The sequence below is a fragment of the Protopterus annectens genome, chromosome 3.part1 (assembly GCF_019279795.1).
Source record: "Protopterus annectens isolate FY-2018-M chromosome 3.part1, PAN1.0, whole genome shotgun sequence".
NCBI classification, from domain to species: Eukaryota; Metazoa; Chordata; order Ceratodontiformes; family Protopteridae; genus Protopterus; species Protopterus annectens.
The window spans coordinates 707,397,655-707,416,246 of NC_056732.1; positions in this window are offsets into that span (position 1 = coordinate 707,397,655).

Genomic DNA, 18,592 nt, shown 5'->3' on the forward strand with positions numbered 1-18,592 from the left:
AAAACTAATGAGATAAGAGCATTTATCCATATTAATAAAGAAACATTTTGAGACATTATTTTCAAGACTGAGCAGATAATGGAAAGATTTATTGAAGAATATGAAAAAAGGAAAAACTGTGCACCATGAAACGTATATGTATTTAAGCCCTCTTTTAGGGAAACAAGGAAAAAATATTTAATTCAGAACTGAAGTGGAAAAAAGAGACTTTAAAAAACATTTGTTATATTTATATAATGATGTTTTGAATTTATCTAAAGTGTATGATGATAGATGTTTATGGACTGGAGCATGGGACTGCACTGTGATATTGAAAGTGGAACATTATAGTGTTGTACATATTCCACGTGTTATTAATGTTGAAGGTGATTGATGCCAGGTTAAATATTGGAGACAGCCAAAAATGTGTTTTTTGAGTGGAAAAACAGATAATTTAATTAAAAATTGTGAAAAAGGATAATGTTTTTCATGTGGGGACATAAGATACCATGTAAAAAAACTGTGAACCAATATATTATAAATGTAAAAAAGTAGGACATTTGGGAGTGGAATGTGAAGATGAAGAAAATGAAGTAGTGCTTGATATAACAGTAGAACAAGGTATAAAGGAGAAAGTTACATAAAAGATCAGAAGTAGAAGAAAAAGAGAAAAGATAGCATTACTGATGGAGAACACATGATGCAAAAAGAGAAACTGAAGGAAGATTTAAATTTAGAAAATATTGAAGAAGAAGAGTCAGGTTTAAGTGAAAATGATGAAGTTAAATAGAACATAGTTAAGCCAAAAGAGAAAGTCAATTGCTAAAAGAGTGAGAGAAAGGAAAAGAAAGAGTTATTATATAAAACAGACTTATGTGTAAAGCTTTGTCATTAAATGTTAATAGTTTTAAGAAGGTGGAAAGAAGGATAGGAATTTTGCAATGGTGTAAAAAAACTAGATAGTGATGTAATTATACTAGAAAATGTTAGATTTTTGTGAAAGTCAGAAAGAATTCAAACCGAAATATGGTGGGGAAAATGTGATATGGAATTTGGGAAAGAAACATACTCAGGAATACTTATATTATATAAAGATACAAGGGAGGGTGGCTTAATGGTTAAGGTGTTTGCCTTACAAACACAAGATACAGGGTTTGAGTTTCACATGGGATAATTAGCTAGGCTTAAAATGGCTCGCAAGGGCAATTAGTCTAGTACTAACCTATGAACCTATGAACCATAAAGTATTAGACGTCACCATTGTCATAACAGGTAGAATTACTATCACTGATGTAACATGGATAAAACATCTTACGAGAATTACTGCAGTATATGCATATGCAATAAAAAGTGAGAGAAGAAATGTTTAGAAAGATAATACAATATGTAACATGGAGATAATTGTAGCAGGAGACTTTGCAACCTAAAACAGCAAAACAAGAAGGCTTATGGTGTTAAACTAATAAAGGATAATATAAAATGTAGACAGTTAAAAATATGGAATTTACACACTTGAATGTATGAAAGAGGGGGGAATGAACAAAAATAGCTTATTTTTTATTGTCAATAAGTTTAATAATAGTTAAACAATGAGTGTTATTAACAGGTTTTTCTGATGACAGGGCAATTTGGATTATGGCAAAGGGAAATTATGATTATATAAAAATAGAGGAAGGTCTAAAAAGAATAAATGAAGTGAAATGGGGTGTTAAAGATAGAAAAGAGGTTATGATATTATGGCAAGATCATGTAGAAATGAAAGAATTTTATAAAGATTGGTCAGAATGGTGATTAAATTTTAAACTTAAATATAAAAAATGTTATGTAACATGGGAGAAAGAGAAGTTATACATGGAAAAAAATATACAAAAAATTAAACAATGAAATGATTGATTGTTTAGAGAAGAACAATGAAAGTTTTTTTAATTAAAGAACAGAAATTATATGATTTGAATACAAAAATAGAGCAATTATTGTACAAGAAAAAAATTGCACCATATTTAAGTAAAATAATCAAAGAGAAAAATAATGTAATACGGGAGATGAAAGATTCCTTAGGTAAAATGTATAATATACAAGAGGAGATTATGAATGTAGTAAAAGAATATGTTAAGACATTGTTTAAAGAGCAGAGAACAAAGACATTGAAAGATTGGAAGGTATGTGCATTTTCTGATATGGAGAATAAGGATTTAGAAAAATATATTAGCATCAAGGAATTAGAACAGACAATAAAAGTAATGAAGTTAGATTCTGCAGCAGGACCTGATGGAATAAAATATAAGATGCATAAAAATAAGACTATAGAGTAAAATAAATATTTTATAAAGGTATTAAATGAATAGCTAGAAAAAGGTTTCAAGTATAAAGAACGATGTAGAGGTGTTATTAGGTTTATATGGAAAAAAGGGAGAAGGAAGAAATACAGAATTTGAGACCTATTGTGTTAACTAACATAGATTATAAGATTTTTTGAAAATATTACAAAAAAGGATGGAAGAAAAAGTAGGTAATGTAAATGAACATGCATTTGGCATAAAATGAAAAAAGTTCAAGATTTATTGTTAATTAGGGAAACAATAGATAATATAGTAGTTAGAAATGTTCAGATAAAAGTAGTGGGAGATTTAATCAAAATATTCGATTTGATTCATCACTCAGTATTATGGGATACGTTTGATGTATATAAGAAAGAGGCTTAAGAATGTGTGCATTTCAGCATATAAGTATTACATAGTGAAGATTATGATAAATGGAGAGTTGAGAGAAGATATAAAGATAGAAAAGGGTATTAGACAAGGTTGTCCATTGAAAGGTATATTATTCATATTAGCAATTAATGCAGTATCTACATATATCCATAAGGACATGGATATTATGAGCTCTATTTCAAATGAAGGAATAAAAATGTCCATTTTGTTAAATTATGCAGCTGATATTATTATTATAATAAAAAATGAAGCAAGCATAGATACAGTGATAAAACTAATGCAAGAAATTGTTCAAGTTATTGCTTTTGTATTGAATAAAGACAAAAGTCAAGGTTTAGGTTTTGAAGGAAAGACTAGTAGAATACACTTCAGTAAGGATAAAAATTAAGATTCTTTGGATAAACTTTGGGAAACAGGAAATTGTAAATTCTATATGGAAAGAAAAAAAATAGAGGAAATAAAATATATGTGTGTATTTTGGAAGTCTTTTAGCCTTCAATTCAAAAAGAAAGTCTATTTAATAAACACTGTTGTTAGGAAAGATCACTTATTTAGCTGGTGTTTTTAGTCTTCCTTTAAACCTAGAGAAAAATGTGTATATTATAACATTTTCTTTCATTTGAGGACCGAGGTTAACCCTGTGAAAAGAGGGATATTTGTATGTGAAAAGCAGAAAAATTAGATTTAAGATTAATAAACCACATAGTATATATATGTCATCATTAAACCTGTACATAGTAATGAAATGCTTAAAGGAGAATGAAGGTTCATTAGTAATGAGAATATTAAGTTTAAAATACAAAACAGAACGAGTGAATTGTTCTAGCTTAAGAAAAAGAAATGTCTGTTATGATAAAGATATGGAAAATTATCAAGACAAGATTATATTGTGGAAAATAAATGTGAATGAACTCAATAACAAGAGAAAAGAATGGAATGAAAAGATTATGAAAAATATTATAGGTTATATCCTGGGAAGGATTTAAATATTGAAAAAAGAAATGCCATTATTGCAATAATGAAAAAATGCAAAAGACATATACAAAGTCAAGATTTTTTATGGAGACTGTCTATATAAAAATTACCAGTTAAGGTGAACATGCCATATAAAAGTATAAAGGATAGAGTATGTTTATATTGTGGGGAAACTTGTGAACATGCTACAATAGATCAAAAATGTTATAGAGAAAGATTATAGAACATAAATATGTCAATGAATTTAAAGATGTGAATAATGTAAACATGGATATAATTGAATTTGGGTATTATAGAAACAAGAATGTCTGGATAAAAAATATTTCTTATATTATGGCTGTTTTGGAATCAGAGGATTAAGGAAATTATGTTTAATAAAAAATGGGATTTGGCAATTATGTTGAAAAGTATTGGTTGTGGAAACTGGAGTGGGGAATATAAAAAATTATAGTGTATCTTTTATTTATATATATATATATATATATATATATATATATATATATATATATATACGTACATATATTGTAAATAATTGTAAATATGTATTGCAAATAAGTAAGAATGTAAAGAATTATTGACTGTGTAATAATTATGGATTATGTAAATAAAGAACCCCTAATCTTTTTGATAACTGCCATGGGATCTTTTATATCCACCCTGAGCTACCATCAAGTCAGGCAGCTGGGGGCTCAGTTTAACATCTCTTCCAAAAGATAGCACAGTCAGGAGTATATTACTCACTAATGCCACGCTGCAGAGTTATCAGTTTGAACAATTAATCCAGTCGTCTTGATTGTAAATAAAATTCTCAAACATCCCACCTTCCAGCACCAAAGATGAATGTGCTACCTGTTGAGTCACTAACACTACTGGATGCAAAGCTAGTTTCTTATGTTGATGGAAAAATTTCAGTTAAACAAATATTAGTATGCAGATTTCTCGGATATTCATTGATGTATTTACATTTTTTCCATAATTTGTAATTACCTCAATTGTTTGTTCATTTAGCTCCACATTCAGGATTTTTTTGAGTTCAAATGACATTTTATCAATTAATTTTGAATAAAGATGATGCTTCAGAAATTTCCAGTTCAGGCTAAATAGTATCACAACATTTTGATCTATTACGTGTTAATGACCACATGAAGAGTTTGAGCATGTAGTCACCCATCAGTAAAATTCTATTATCTTTACTTTCACCTGAAATATAGCAAGTTTCTGGCCAAATGTTTAATGAATAAATGCCAGCTCTGTTGGCACAGAGGAATAAAGCCCTGAATATAGCCCAGGTGATCCAAATATAATTAGTGATTCATATGTCTGGTGGAGGTGGCATTTGGATGGTTGGTGTGGCTATTCTCAAAGGGCGGGGGTAGATTAGGTCCATCCAATGCCGCAATCTCTTTTAGGAGAAACATCCATGCAAAGGATGAGCCAGACGTGGTCATCGAGCTATGAATGCTGTAGTACTTATAATGGGTGCATTACAGTGTGTAATGTATGATGAAGGTGTACTCCCTCCCATGGTGGTACAGGTCACTTGCCTGACATCAAGAGGAGGAGTTAGGGTCCATAATAAATATACCCTTTTTGCCAGGATGGTAGATAGGGCGCAAGACATTTATAAGGCTGCCTACATTATAGCACCCCCCCCCCCCCTTGGCCAGTTCTCTCACTCACTGGGAAGTACCCATGATGGGGAGAATAAATGGGCATATATGATAGGTTGAGTCTTGATGGTTTACAGGCATGATATGAAAAAGCATAGAAATATGCTTGCTGAATATATGGGGAAAAGTATGACCTCACCGGCTATTCTTTTTAACATTTTGTCATTTCCTGTTTTTTGTCCATCTTTCTTCATAAGTTATATTAGGGTTATATTAGGCCTCTTCATCTTATGAGCCTCTGCAGGCATGTTAACTATATGACTTTTGTAGAGTTGTCTACTATTAGAAGTTTGCATGTTATGATGTTTATGTTCATTGTAAGTTTGAAAACATAATTTTATTTTTAATTGCAAACATATTTGGGAGGTGGCGCACTGTATTGTTTGATTACTCTATTTTCATTTATTCATTTTATTTTTATTTTTTCATTTAGTAAGTAGGCAGATGATCGGTCAAAGATGATTTACTTCAACCACAACCCCGGCTACAAGGCAAATACAAGTACATTTATAACGCAGATATTTAAAATACAACAAATGTATGTTGCAAAGAGAAACAGATAGAAATATTTCTGCAATGAACATAAACACAGTCAGTTTTCAACAAAAAGGATGAATACATTCAAAGATATGGTTATGACAATTAACAGCCATTAATATAAAATCAGTGGGAAATCAAGTTGAATTTTCAACTACTGAATTAGTTAAACATCTTTTGAGAACATATGTTAAAGTCCAATTATGCTATCTGAATCTTTTTAGCAAACACATTTAAATTCTTTCTTAAGGTAGAACTCCATCATTTGAACAAGTTATTTATCAAATAAATGTCATTATAATTTGTGTTTTTGTAGGGTTTTACTAAACAAGTGCCCTTCTTTCTTTTTAGTTCTACCTGATACAATTATCACATATGCAGAAGGTTCTCCTTCACCTTCAGTATTTATATTTTCCTTAGATGACTTGTATAACTGGTTATGCTGCCCTTTGTTAGTTCTGTGGAGTCAGACATTTATTGCTGGCTACAGTTCCCATCTCTGAATTATCAGTATCTGTTCTCAGATTTGAAAATTCACTTTCCAAATATTTGAAGAATTCATGTTTGTTATATGTACAGCTTCCAAGTGAAGAATTTCCGTTATAGCTTAGTAGCACAAGGAAATCTGATCATTTGGAAAGCATGTCTTCCTTTTTTTAGAGATAATAAAGTGAGCAACACTTTCGATAGTTACATGTTTCAGTGCTAAACTGCACTATAGCAAAAAAATACCTTATCAGCATAATGATAAAAATATAATACACAACATTCAGTAAGGTAAACACAGTGAAGTCTGTTTTTATAAACAGCCATCCTTCTTTAGACTATGATACTTTTACAACAAGCAGGTCCTTACTGATTGGCAGGGTTTCAAATTTAACACAATATCTGATCTGATGTCTGATGATAAAATTGTAGATTATCCTTGATAGTTTTCTGAAGAATGTGACAACGGAGAAATAAATGTTAATATCCAAGATGGTAAACACAGAGATGACTAAGCTAAGCTGCGATACAAAATTGTTGAGTGCAGTGTAAGTTCAGCAGTTAGTTATGTCTTTAGAAGCTACCATCATGCTGCTAAAACATTATGATAAGGCTTTTCCAATTCAGCTAGGCTTTACTTTAACTTCTTTTATTATAAAAAATATTATAAAACACAGAAGTACTTGATATTAGAACAAATATTAAGTAAGGTCCTATCTGTTAAGGAATGTATGAAATATGAAAATGACTCCAGTGTATTTACTTGAAAAGACTTGCTTTTTCTCAGGCTATTAAATACATGAGACTTAAAAGAAATGCAGTCTGATTAACAAGCAAATGAAACAAATGCGGTGACAAGAAAAATGTACCCAGTTCTGTCACTGGGACATACTTAGAATAAATGGAGAGACTGAATATTGTGGAATTCACCCATAATGAGATTGTTTCTTCTTATAGGCTGTGTTGATGAAAACAGATTATGCCAGAATCCCACAAGAAACCAACCAGTCCCTCCTTTCTCAGGGCTTTTTAATAACATTATGGCATGAAATTCACAGCTGTTTTTATATTAAAAGTCTAGAATAATCTATCAGACTCTCTGACACACTGTAAAAACAACTACTGCACTGGGAATACGTGGTTGTTGTTGTGTCTCTCGGCTTTTCCCGGTTAGGGGTCACCACAGCGGAACTCCGGTCCGCTAATGATTGGCAGTAGATTTTTACTTGCCGAGTTGCCAGCCCTAACGCACAACCTTCAACGAAGGTACGCCCATTCATGCATGTCTCCACACAGAAGACGCTCTAGCTGAGAATTGAACAGGACAATGTCTTATTGTGAAGCGACAACGCTACCGCAGCACCACCACAAACACGTGGTAAGGAATTTATTTAGGTCAAAGGGTATTTAAGATGTAAGCTTACTGTGTGATTTTACTCTAAAGAAGCCCTTATTGTTATGGTGAAAGCACTTAGTATTTAACTTAATAAATTCCTTACCATGTGTTCACAGTGTTGCAGTTGGTTTTTGCTTTGTTTAGTTCATCTGGTGTTGATTATTTTAAGACTTGAGTTTAGACAGATGTTTAATGAATTAGAATTATTCAGTAAGCATAATATGGAGCAGAAACAATGTAAGATATTAAGGGATGCTAATGAATATGCTGAGAAACTTGCTTATTCCCCCTCTCCCTCTATATTCATTAAAAGTTTTAAGACTTTTTTGAACATGATTTGGACACTGATATAAATAGTTTTGTGGATTCGGAAGTACCACAGCAGAATGATTTTTTAGAGATCCCCTTTGAGATAGTCCGAGAGGTTAGCCAACCAGAGGGAGGGCTCCCCAGGGTGGTGGAACACATACATGCCCTCTGGGGGGGTCCGGGGGAGAAAGGAGAAGGACATGGTCAGAGAGAGGATGAACAAGCAGAGTAAATTCATTTCATCACAACGAACTAAGTGATATGTTGGGATTAGCTGATAACTGTCATGAATATGTGTGGGATTTTAATACTTTTAATATTTTAATTTAAGGGATATTTGCTTGTCATCAACACATTATTCTTTGTTAAGAAAAGGATTTATATTTGTACCTTTATTCAAAACTGATGTTGCAAAATTGCTACTGAATTTAAAGTTATACACCAGATTGTTGAATCCATGTCTTTTAGTCCCAGTGGTTGCAAACTTAAAGTTTTGAAAAGGAAGAGAATATGCACACACACACACACACACACACACACACACACATATATATATATATATATATATATATATATAATAACCAATCCAACCCTTGTATAGTGGCTTTTGAATGTTTTTGTGAATATGGGAATAAGAAACCTTAATAACAACAATATGAGTCTAAAGGATAATTTAACCCAGAATGAGAGGGTTGTTTTGTATGCATTAATTGGTAACAAGGACCTTAGTGTTATGAAGCCTGACAAGGGTGGAGGAGTGGTGATTATAGGTTCATAGGTTCATAGGTAGGTGCTAGGCTATCAGCCAAGGGCCTAAGTAAGCCTAGCCAACAAGGTTCCCTGGCTTACACCACCCAAGAAATTTAATTTCCTGTGACCCTGTCGAGCAGAGCCACAGAAGTGATCCCCGGGGTGTTTTTCCTATTTCCCATCCACTCATCAAGATTTTTCTTGAAGAGTGCTAATGAGGAACTTTGCTTGACATAGATGGGTAACTTGTTCCAGAGTATAGGAAGTCTCTGGGACAGGAATCTATGCCTCTAACATGTTCTGTTTATTGTGGTGACAAAGTTTACGTCCCTAGAGCTTGGAGGGATTGGGATTTCTTAAGGTGTAGCATGTCCAACAGCTCTGGGTTTAACATAGCTTTATATGTTAGGCAGAGATCTCCTCGGAGTAGGCAATATGCTACAGAGTAAAGCTGGAGTTTTTTGAGATGGTCAGTGTAGGGTATCTGTTTGAGGCCAGTAATCCTCTTTGTGAGGTACTTCTGTGGCCTTTTCAGCTGCTGCACATGTCTTGTGAGGTACATTCCAAAAGGGGCGTTGTACTCTATAATGGGTCTAATGAGTGCCAAGTAGATGGGGAAAATGGACTCTTTTTTCCTGGATAAGAACCCTTTTGTGATGAGGTGTGCCACATAGAAGGATTTCCTGACTACTGTGGCGATGTGATTATCAAAGGAGAGACTACTGTCCACCTGGGTCCCAAGGTCTCTTATCACACATTCGGAGTTAAGTAGACTGCCATTTATGGGGTAATTCATGGGTACAGATTTTTACCAAAGGGGATGACAATGCACTTTTTGGCATTGAGCTTGAGGCCATGCCTCTGACACCAGGCATCTGTCTCAGTGAGGCCCTTCTGTAGGATGTCCACATCATTTGGGGACTCAACTATGGCTACTAGTTTGCAATCACCTGAAAACTTCATTAGCCAGAGGCCTTCTTTGTTAGCCTGTACTTCAGATAAGTAGATTACTAGATACCAAACAGGAGAGGTCCCGGGATTGAACCCTGTGGTACTCCACTTGTCACTGGTTTGAAGTCAGATTTGGAGTCTGCAACTTTTACAGTGTGGGTTCTGTCAGTGAGTCAGTTGGCAGCCCATCTTGTGATGAAGGGACTTATACCTAGTTTAATGAGTTTAGCTATAATTCCAGAATGGGAGATGGTGTTGAAAACCTTGGCGAGGTCAAGATACGCTGTGTGAACCACCTTACCCTCGTCTACGGCTTTGGTGACTGCCTCAAAGAAGTCAATCAGGTTCAGAAGGCATGATCTGCCTTTCACAAACCTGAACTGGGTGGGGTCCAGAGTTTGGAGGTTACCAATGTCTTTGTTTATGAGTTCCATGATGCTACATTCCATGGCCTTGCAGACCAGACTCATCAGGCTAATAGGTGATAGTTCCCAGGATCAGTGATGGCTCCCTCTTTGTGGAGTGGGATAACTGTTGCTGTGTGCCATTCAGTGGGCACAAAGCCTGATGTGAGACTATGACTGAACATGGTGCTTAGGTGGGGAGCCAGTTTGTTCTGAATTTCATGTAAAACATAGCCTGAGATGTTGTCTGGTCCCATGGATGCTGTGTTTTTGATTTTAGAGAGTGCAGCTTTTACCTGCATAGATGTGATTATATGGACTGTGCACTCTTCCTATATAGATATGGGCCCTTTAGGGGGTGAGAGCGGGGTAAAGTTAGCACTGAACCCATCTGCCAGGATGTTGGCAATATTAGTTGGTTCTGTAATTTTCATGCTGTTGTGCTGTAACTCAGAGCAGAACTGGGTGTTGCCATTGAGATTCTTGACATAGCTATAGAATGCTTTGTGGTTGCCCTTAGAATCAGTGGTGATTTTGTTTTCAAAGCTAGCTTTGGAGGATATTATAAGGGATCTCATCTTCTTACTGAGGCTGACCAGGCAGCTTCTCCACTCATGGGATTTTACTCTCTTTTGCAACAGTTTCTTCCTTCTGTTGTTGAGTTTCTTTATGGTCGGGGACCACCAGATTGACTTCCTTTTTTTGGAGGATAGCGTCTTGGTTCTGTTTAGGATAGCACGATCCATGCTCTCGTGTAAGTGCTTATAGAACGCATTTGTGTAGGATTCATCAGTCATAACTGTATTGTCCATCTGCATAGGTGTCATGAAGTTTGCCACTTCTGTCTTAAGAAGCATGAAGTTGGCTTTGTAGAAATGTTTTACCATGGTTTCCTTAATGGTGGGTGGGGGGCTGGATGCGGATATCTAGGGTGATTAGCTTATGGTCGGATCTGACCAACAAGGAGCTGATTTCAGGTGTGAAACACTGGTCACTCATGTTGGTAATGATTAGGTCTAGCATATTGTTGCCCCTGGTGGTGCTGTGGATAAGTTGATCCAGGGCATTGGAATTTATTAATTCCAGAAAACATTGAGTGAAGGAGTTGGTACATGAGTAGATTTCCTAGTTAATGGTGGGGTAGTTGAAATCGCCCATTATTAGGGTGTTTGGCTGAACCCTAATATTTTCTAGTATATCAAGAAAAGAGGAGTGGGAATCCTGGGGCATGGTGGGGGATCTGTAGTAAGCTACAATTTGGATTGCAGTTTTGCCCAGAGTTAGTTGCACTTAGATAATCTCAGATGCATTATGCTGCGCAGCTAGCCTGGAGGTGTGGATATCCTTAATGAATATGGACAGACCTCCCCCTTTGGTGTTGTGGTCCAGGTTAGATGGCCGAAAAGTGTGGTATGAGTTATAGCCTAGTAATGCAGGGGCGCTCTCTAGACCCTTGAACTAGGTCTCAATCACTACACAGATATCGATGTTCTCCATTTTAAGGAGTGATTTGAGTGAGTTTATTTTGAGATTTAGACTTCTAGCATTGGGTAGCATTACCCTCAGTTTTTGCATGCCTGTTCCTGTTATGGTGGTGAATTTGTCATTTGAACCTTGCCTAAAAAATGCACTCTAGGGGCGGCAAGAGCCTTAGCCAGTATCTGGAATCCAAGGGGTGACAGGTGCAGGCCATCTCTGGCAAAGCATCGTGGTCTGTTGACTATGTCGTTCCAGACAGACAGATACCGGATCCCTTAGAATGACACCAGAAGCTTAGCCAATTGTTGAAGTCAATCATTTTGTCCTTGTACTGCGGTATCATTCTGGGCAATGGCAGGATGCTACTCAGGGCTAGGGTCATACCTGCCTGGGCTACAAGATTGAAGTGCTCCTCCATGTCTCTTTTCATGTAGTCCAGGGAGGTACATCTCAGGTCGTTCACACCAACATGGACAATGACAGAGTCATATTTGTACTTGTTATGGAGTGACCTGATTGTGTGGGTTATGTGGCGGATCCTGGCACCTGACAGGCAGCTGACAGTAACCTTCTCCTTGTTTACCCTGGTGAGTGGGACATCAATGTGCCTGACTATGAATGTGAATTACATTGACTATTCTTGCAAAATGTTTAATATTTTGAATGACAGTGGCATATATGAGAGAGTTTCATGAAATTAGATTAATGTGGCATGTACTAAAATAGATTATTTTTTATTCAATACTTTTTGTCAGGGAATTATTCCACAGACTGAATTGAAATTTTTGATGGTTGGAAAAACATTTATAACTTCTATATTTGGAATTCCGAAAATAAGGTGTTGTTGACCATCGTTTGAGACCTATTATTGCTGCAGGAGGGTCAAAAACTGAATCTATGGCAACTTACATTATTGATTTTCATTGTAAACATATTTTATCTAGTACCCCCTATATATTGTGTGATTCATGGCATTTAGAATTGTTAAACTCTATGTAAATCAATAGTGACATAACTTTTATAGCTATTGATATTGTTAACCTGTTTTTCTGTCATACCTCACCACATACTGTAGAGTTGGAATTTTTTACTGATGTTCTGATGTGTGATGGGAAATTGGCAAATTCTATGGTTAACTTTTTAACTGAGTGTATGAAGGTAGTGCTCCACAATAATTTTATTTATTTTGAGGGGGAGCTTTTCCATCAAATCTCCAGTATGGCTGTGGATGCAAGATGTGCACCTATTTATGAGACTATGGTTTTAGCTGAATCAGAGAGGAAGTTTGTTTTATATCTGTTTTTTTTTTAATAATGTCATCTCATATTTTTGATTGTTGGATGACATCTTGCTTATCTGGAAAGGAGAGCAAGATTTAATCCCTAAGTTTGCTGGTTATTTAAGGGATACTACCTCCTTCTTAGAATTTACATATAGAATAGCCAAGCAGCAGATTGATTATTTAGATATTTGTATATACAAGAATGATGATTGAAGCAGGTGTTTATCAACTGTTTTCTGCAAAAATACTTTTTCTAATTAATTTTTGCATTTTAATAGTTGTTACCCCTTATTTCAGAAAAGAAGTGTTGTCAAAGGTCAGATGGTTTGCCTTTCCAGGGTAATTTCTATTGTCAATTTATTTTTTGATGAACTGGACAAGTTGATACATATGTTTTTGGAAAGGGGTTATTCATTTGGTTTATTAAAAAGAATTAGTAACAAAATAAAAAGAGAGAGATCAGGTAGATTTGCCCCTATTTTGAAACCTATGGTAGTGTGTGTGATCCAATGACAACTTCTAGGTCTAATGGTAGTGGAGCATGTGCTATTGTAGTGCCCTTTAACCACGATGCTGTCTATATTAAAACTTTTAGGATGGCCTGGAATATGTCTCTTACACCTGAGGTGAAGTACTGATTGGGTAGTTCCCCACTTTGGATGATATTCATAAACATGTGTTGCCACAGAGTGAAGTTTTTGTTCCTTACAATGTCCTTTATGATTTGCAAAACACCTTAAACAATGATGTATGACACAGTGCATGGTCTTGCTTCATTATGCACCAGTAGTACCGCATGCATCAGTCCTTATCCTACCCCTTGACTGTATGTTTATTCACAATGCCAGCACCACTGCCATACCAGCTGGTTCTAATGAAGGTATCCATGGGACAGCAACTGTATACTGCACAATGATGTTTCACTGGTCACCACAGTGATCTCCCTTCCCTGCAGTGTATTGGACAGCATATAGTGTTGAACAACATATAAGTATTGGAAAAAAAAAAAACAAAGAAAAAAAAACACTACTGTTCATGGCAGAAAAATTGAAAGTCTCTCTATTAGTAATGAAGTACCTGGGTTAAACAAGTAATAGCTTTAACAGTTCTGACATCTGACATCTCTTGAGGTATGACTGGATTTGCATATCTGTCTATCTATCCATCTATCTATCTATCTATCTATCTATCTATCTATCTATCTATCTATCTATTTTTCTATCTATAGGAGTACTGAAATATGTTGACTCAACACAATGTTGAAGGTGAGAACATTGACCACAGACAATGGAAATGCCAATAGTCAACTGCACATGCATGAGTAAAATCCTTGTCCTCACACCCCCCCCCCCCCTTCTAATTATATATGCTAACTTCGAGACTGCACAATCCCCAGGGAAAGGAAATATTTCTCCACCCAGGGACTGTCTACCAAACTTGTCGACCTTTTGTATTCAATCAACTAGTGGTCAACGTTGTGCTGTGTTGATGTAATTCAGTGGACCATACACAGACACACACACACATATATATATATATATATATATATATATATATATATATATATATATATATATATATATATATATATATATATATATATATATATATATATATATATATATATACACACACACACGTGTGTGTCTTTTTTATATTTATGATTTTGTTGTTTTTTCACTTTTTTGCATTCTTTATCGGTATTCTCATATAATTACATCACAGTTTCCTTAAACAAGATTACAAACTTTATGCAGACAATTAATGCATTGTATTAATAATATAGTTTCTTTTTGATCATTTAGGAAAACAAATCTTCCTTCTTACCCCTTCTTTTAACATCCATTACAACCATTTCAGGTCTTTCTTATCCTTGTGACAGCACTCCCCTTTGCTTTTGAAAGTTTTCTTTCCACGTACTGTTATTCAAGTCATGATATCTTCCTTTGTTTCCCTTGTATATAGCTTATCATTTAACTATTCTGTCAGTTTATTATCATTACCGTTTTCCTTTCCCCAGTTTGTACTTCCACTATTCCCTGTTTTGTTGTGCTCCTGCCTCTTTTTTCAGTTCCAACATCATCTCTTCATCCAGTATCTATTCCTTAGTCCTGCATTCCTCATCAATACTTTCACCCCCTCTTTTGTGTATTCCACTTTGTATTTTTCTTTTAATGGTCTTGCTGTTTTCTTCCTAATATCAATCACCACTAGTTGTAATCCCAAAATTTTGTCTTTAGATCATTTTCTCCTTGCTGTCTCAACTCCAAACAGTCAGAATTGTTAATAATCTGGAATCTCCCTCTGAAACATCTTACTACAGATTCTCTTAGCCAGTTCCCATAGGTGTTTAATTTCTTCTCAGGCAGCTGACAGTAACCTTCTCCTTGTTTACCCTGGTGAGTGGGACATCAGTGTGCCTGACTATGAATGTGAATTACATTGACTATTCTTGCAAAATGTTTAATATTTTGAATGACAGTGGCATATATGAGAGAGTTTCATGAAATTAGATTAATGTGGCATATACTAAGATAGATTATTTTTTATTCAATACTTTTTGTCAGGGAATTATTTCACAGACTGAATTGAAATTTTTGATGGTTGGAAAAACATTTATAACTTCTATATTTGGAATTCCGAAAATAAGGTGTTGTTGACCATCGTTTGAGACCTATTATTGCTGCAGGAGGGTCAAAAACTGAATCTATGGCAACTTACATTATTGATTTTCATTGTAAACATATTTTATCTAGTACCCCCTATATATTGTGTGATTCATGGCATTTAGAATTGTTAAACTCTATGTAAATCAATAGTGACATAACTTTTATAGCTATTGATATTGTTAACCTGTTTTTCTGTCATACCTCACCACATACTGTAGGGTTGGAATTTTTTACTGATGTTCTGATGTGTGATGGGAAATTGGTAAATTATATGGTTAACTTTTTAAATGAGTGTATGAAGGTAGTGCTCCACAATAATTTTATTTATTTTGACGGGGAGCTTTTCCATCAAATCTCCAGTATGGCTGTGGATGCAAGATGTGCACCTATTTATGAGAATATGGTTTTAGCTGAATCAGAGAGGAAGTTTGTTTTTACATCTGTTTTTTTTAATAATGTCATCTCATATTTTTGATTGTTGGATGACATCTTGCTTATCTGGAAAGGAGAGCAAGATTTAATCCCTAAGTTTTCTGGTTATTTAAGGGATACTACCTCCTTCTTAGAATTTACATATAGAATAGCCAAGCAGCAGATTGATTATTTAGATATTTGTATATACAAGAATGATGATTGAAGCAGGTGTTTATCAACTGTTTTCTGCAAAAATACTTTTTCTAATTAAGTTTTGCATTTTAATAGTTGTTACCCCTTATTTCAGAAAAGAAGTGTTGTCAAAGGTCAGATGGTTTGCCTTTCCAGGGTAATTTCTGTTGTCAATTTATTTTTTGATGAACTGGACAAGTTGATACATATGTTTTTGGAAAGGGGTTATTCATCTGGTTTATTAAAAAGAATTAGTAACAAAATAAAAAGAGAGAGATCAGGTAGATTTGCCCCTATTTTGAAACCTATGATAGTGTGTGTGATCCAATGACAACTTCTAGGTCTAATGGTAGTGGAGCATGTGCTATTGTAGTGCCCTTTAACCACGATGCTGTCTATATTAAAACTTTTAGGATGGCCTGGAATATGTCTCTTACACCTGAGATGAAGTACTGATTGGGTAGTTCCCCACTTTGGATGATATTCATAAACATTTGTTGCCACAGAGTGAAGTTTTTGTTCCTTACAAGGTCCTCTGGCAAACCTACCTGAATCTCCTCCATGAATTTTCACAAGGAGTCCTCTGGCAAACCTACCTGAATCTCCTCCATGAATTTTCACAAGGAGCCCTCTGGCAAACCTACCTGAATCTCCTCCATAAATTTTCACAAGGAGCCCTCTGGCAAACCTACCTGAATCTCCTCCATGAATTTTCACAAGGAGCCCTCTGGCAAACCTACCTGAATCTCCTCCATGAATTTTCACAAGGAGCCCTCTGGCAAACCTACCTGAATCTCTTCCATGAATTTTCACAAGGAGCCCTCTGGCAAACCTACCTGAATCTTCTCCATGAATTTTCACAAGGAGCCCTCTGGCAAACCTACCTGAATCTCCTCCATGAATTTTCACAAGGAGCCCTCTGGCAAACCTACCTGAATCTCCTCCATGAATTTTCACAAGGAGCCCTCTGGCAAACCTACCTGAATCTCCTCCATGAATTTTCACAAGGAGCCCTCTGGCAAACCTACCTGAATCTCCTCCATGAATTTTCACAAGGAGCCCTCTGGCAAACCTACCTGAATCTCCTCCATGAATTTTCACAAGGAGCCCTCTGGCAAACCTGCCTGAATCTCCTCCATGAATTTTCACAAGGAGCCCTCTGGCAAACCTACCTGAATCTCCTCCATGAATTTTCACAAGGAGCCCTCTGGCAAATCTACCTGAATCTCCTCCATGAATTTTCACAAGGAGCCCTCTAGCAAACCTACCTGAATCTCCTCCATGAATTTTCACAAGGACCCTCTGGCAAACCTACCTGAATCTCCTCCATGAATTTTCACAAGGACCCTCTGGCAAACCTACCTGAATCTCCTCCATGAATTTTCACAAGGAGCCCTCTGGCAAAATAATCAATCACTTTTCCTATGTCACAATTCTGCTGAAGTTGTTTAAAAGATGCCCTAACTCCACACCCTGGTCAGCCTCGTCACTGTGGGGTATTCCATATCTTCCTTATACACAAACTTGGCTATTTTCATTGTGGTACAATCCTCTAATTTTATGATGATGATTATCTAACCAGAACCAATTCTCTCTCTCCCCAAGATGGGAGAGCATTGGCTACTCAGTCCCCCCGCTCCCCCACATGATTTCAGCATTGCAGATGCTTCTTCAGCTTAGGTGGTATGGTTGCAGTAAAAGCTTTATTTCTCTGTGCCACATAGTCAAGCAAACTATAAATGCAGTTTTGGATGAAAACACCCAGGCAAAAATGACATTTTCAAAAGATACAGAAATACTTTCTTAAACCCATTTTACCATGGGGAAATCTCTATACACCCCTGTACCACAGAGCTTAATATAATCAGGACTGGTCATTGCACATCAGTGAAAAGGTGATTTCCATACACAGTACAGAATGTATCTGATCGCATCATTTAGTAATCACATCCTAATACAGATTCGTGGATATTTTCAACCTGGTATATACTGCAAAGAATGAGAGAATCTGCTTTAACTTGTACTGTCAGCACATGCTGACACACATTAAGTATATTTTAATCACACTGTGTGCTACAATGCTTCCTGCACTTGCTGTTACTTAACTTGCTAACATATGCAGTAACGTCAGTGGTTTACACATTTTCTTTATGTGGCACACAAATGATAATCTCAATGAACTTTGCTCTTGGAGCATAGTGATAGTCATACCCACAGACCCACACATACACACTGTGAATGAATCATGCTACACCCAGCTGTTATATGAAACAGCACTGGCTGTGTAGACACAAAAACTTGTGCCAGAAAAAGACCTACTAATCAAGGTGGGATACCTTGTGAAACCATATGTTATTTTTCCTTGCTTATTTCAGATATTGACCCCCG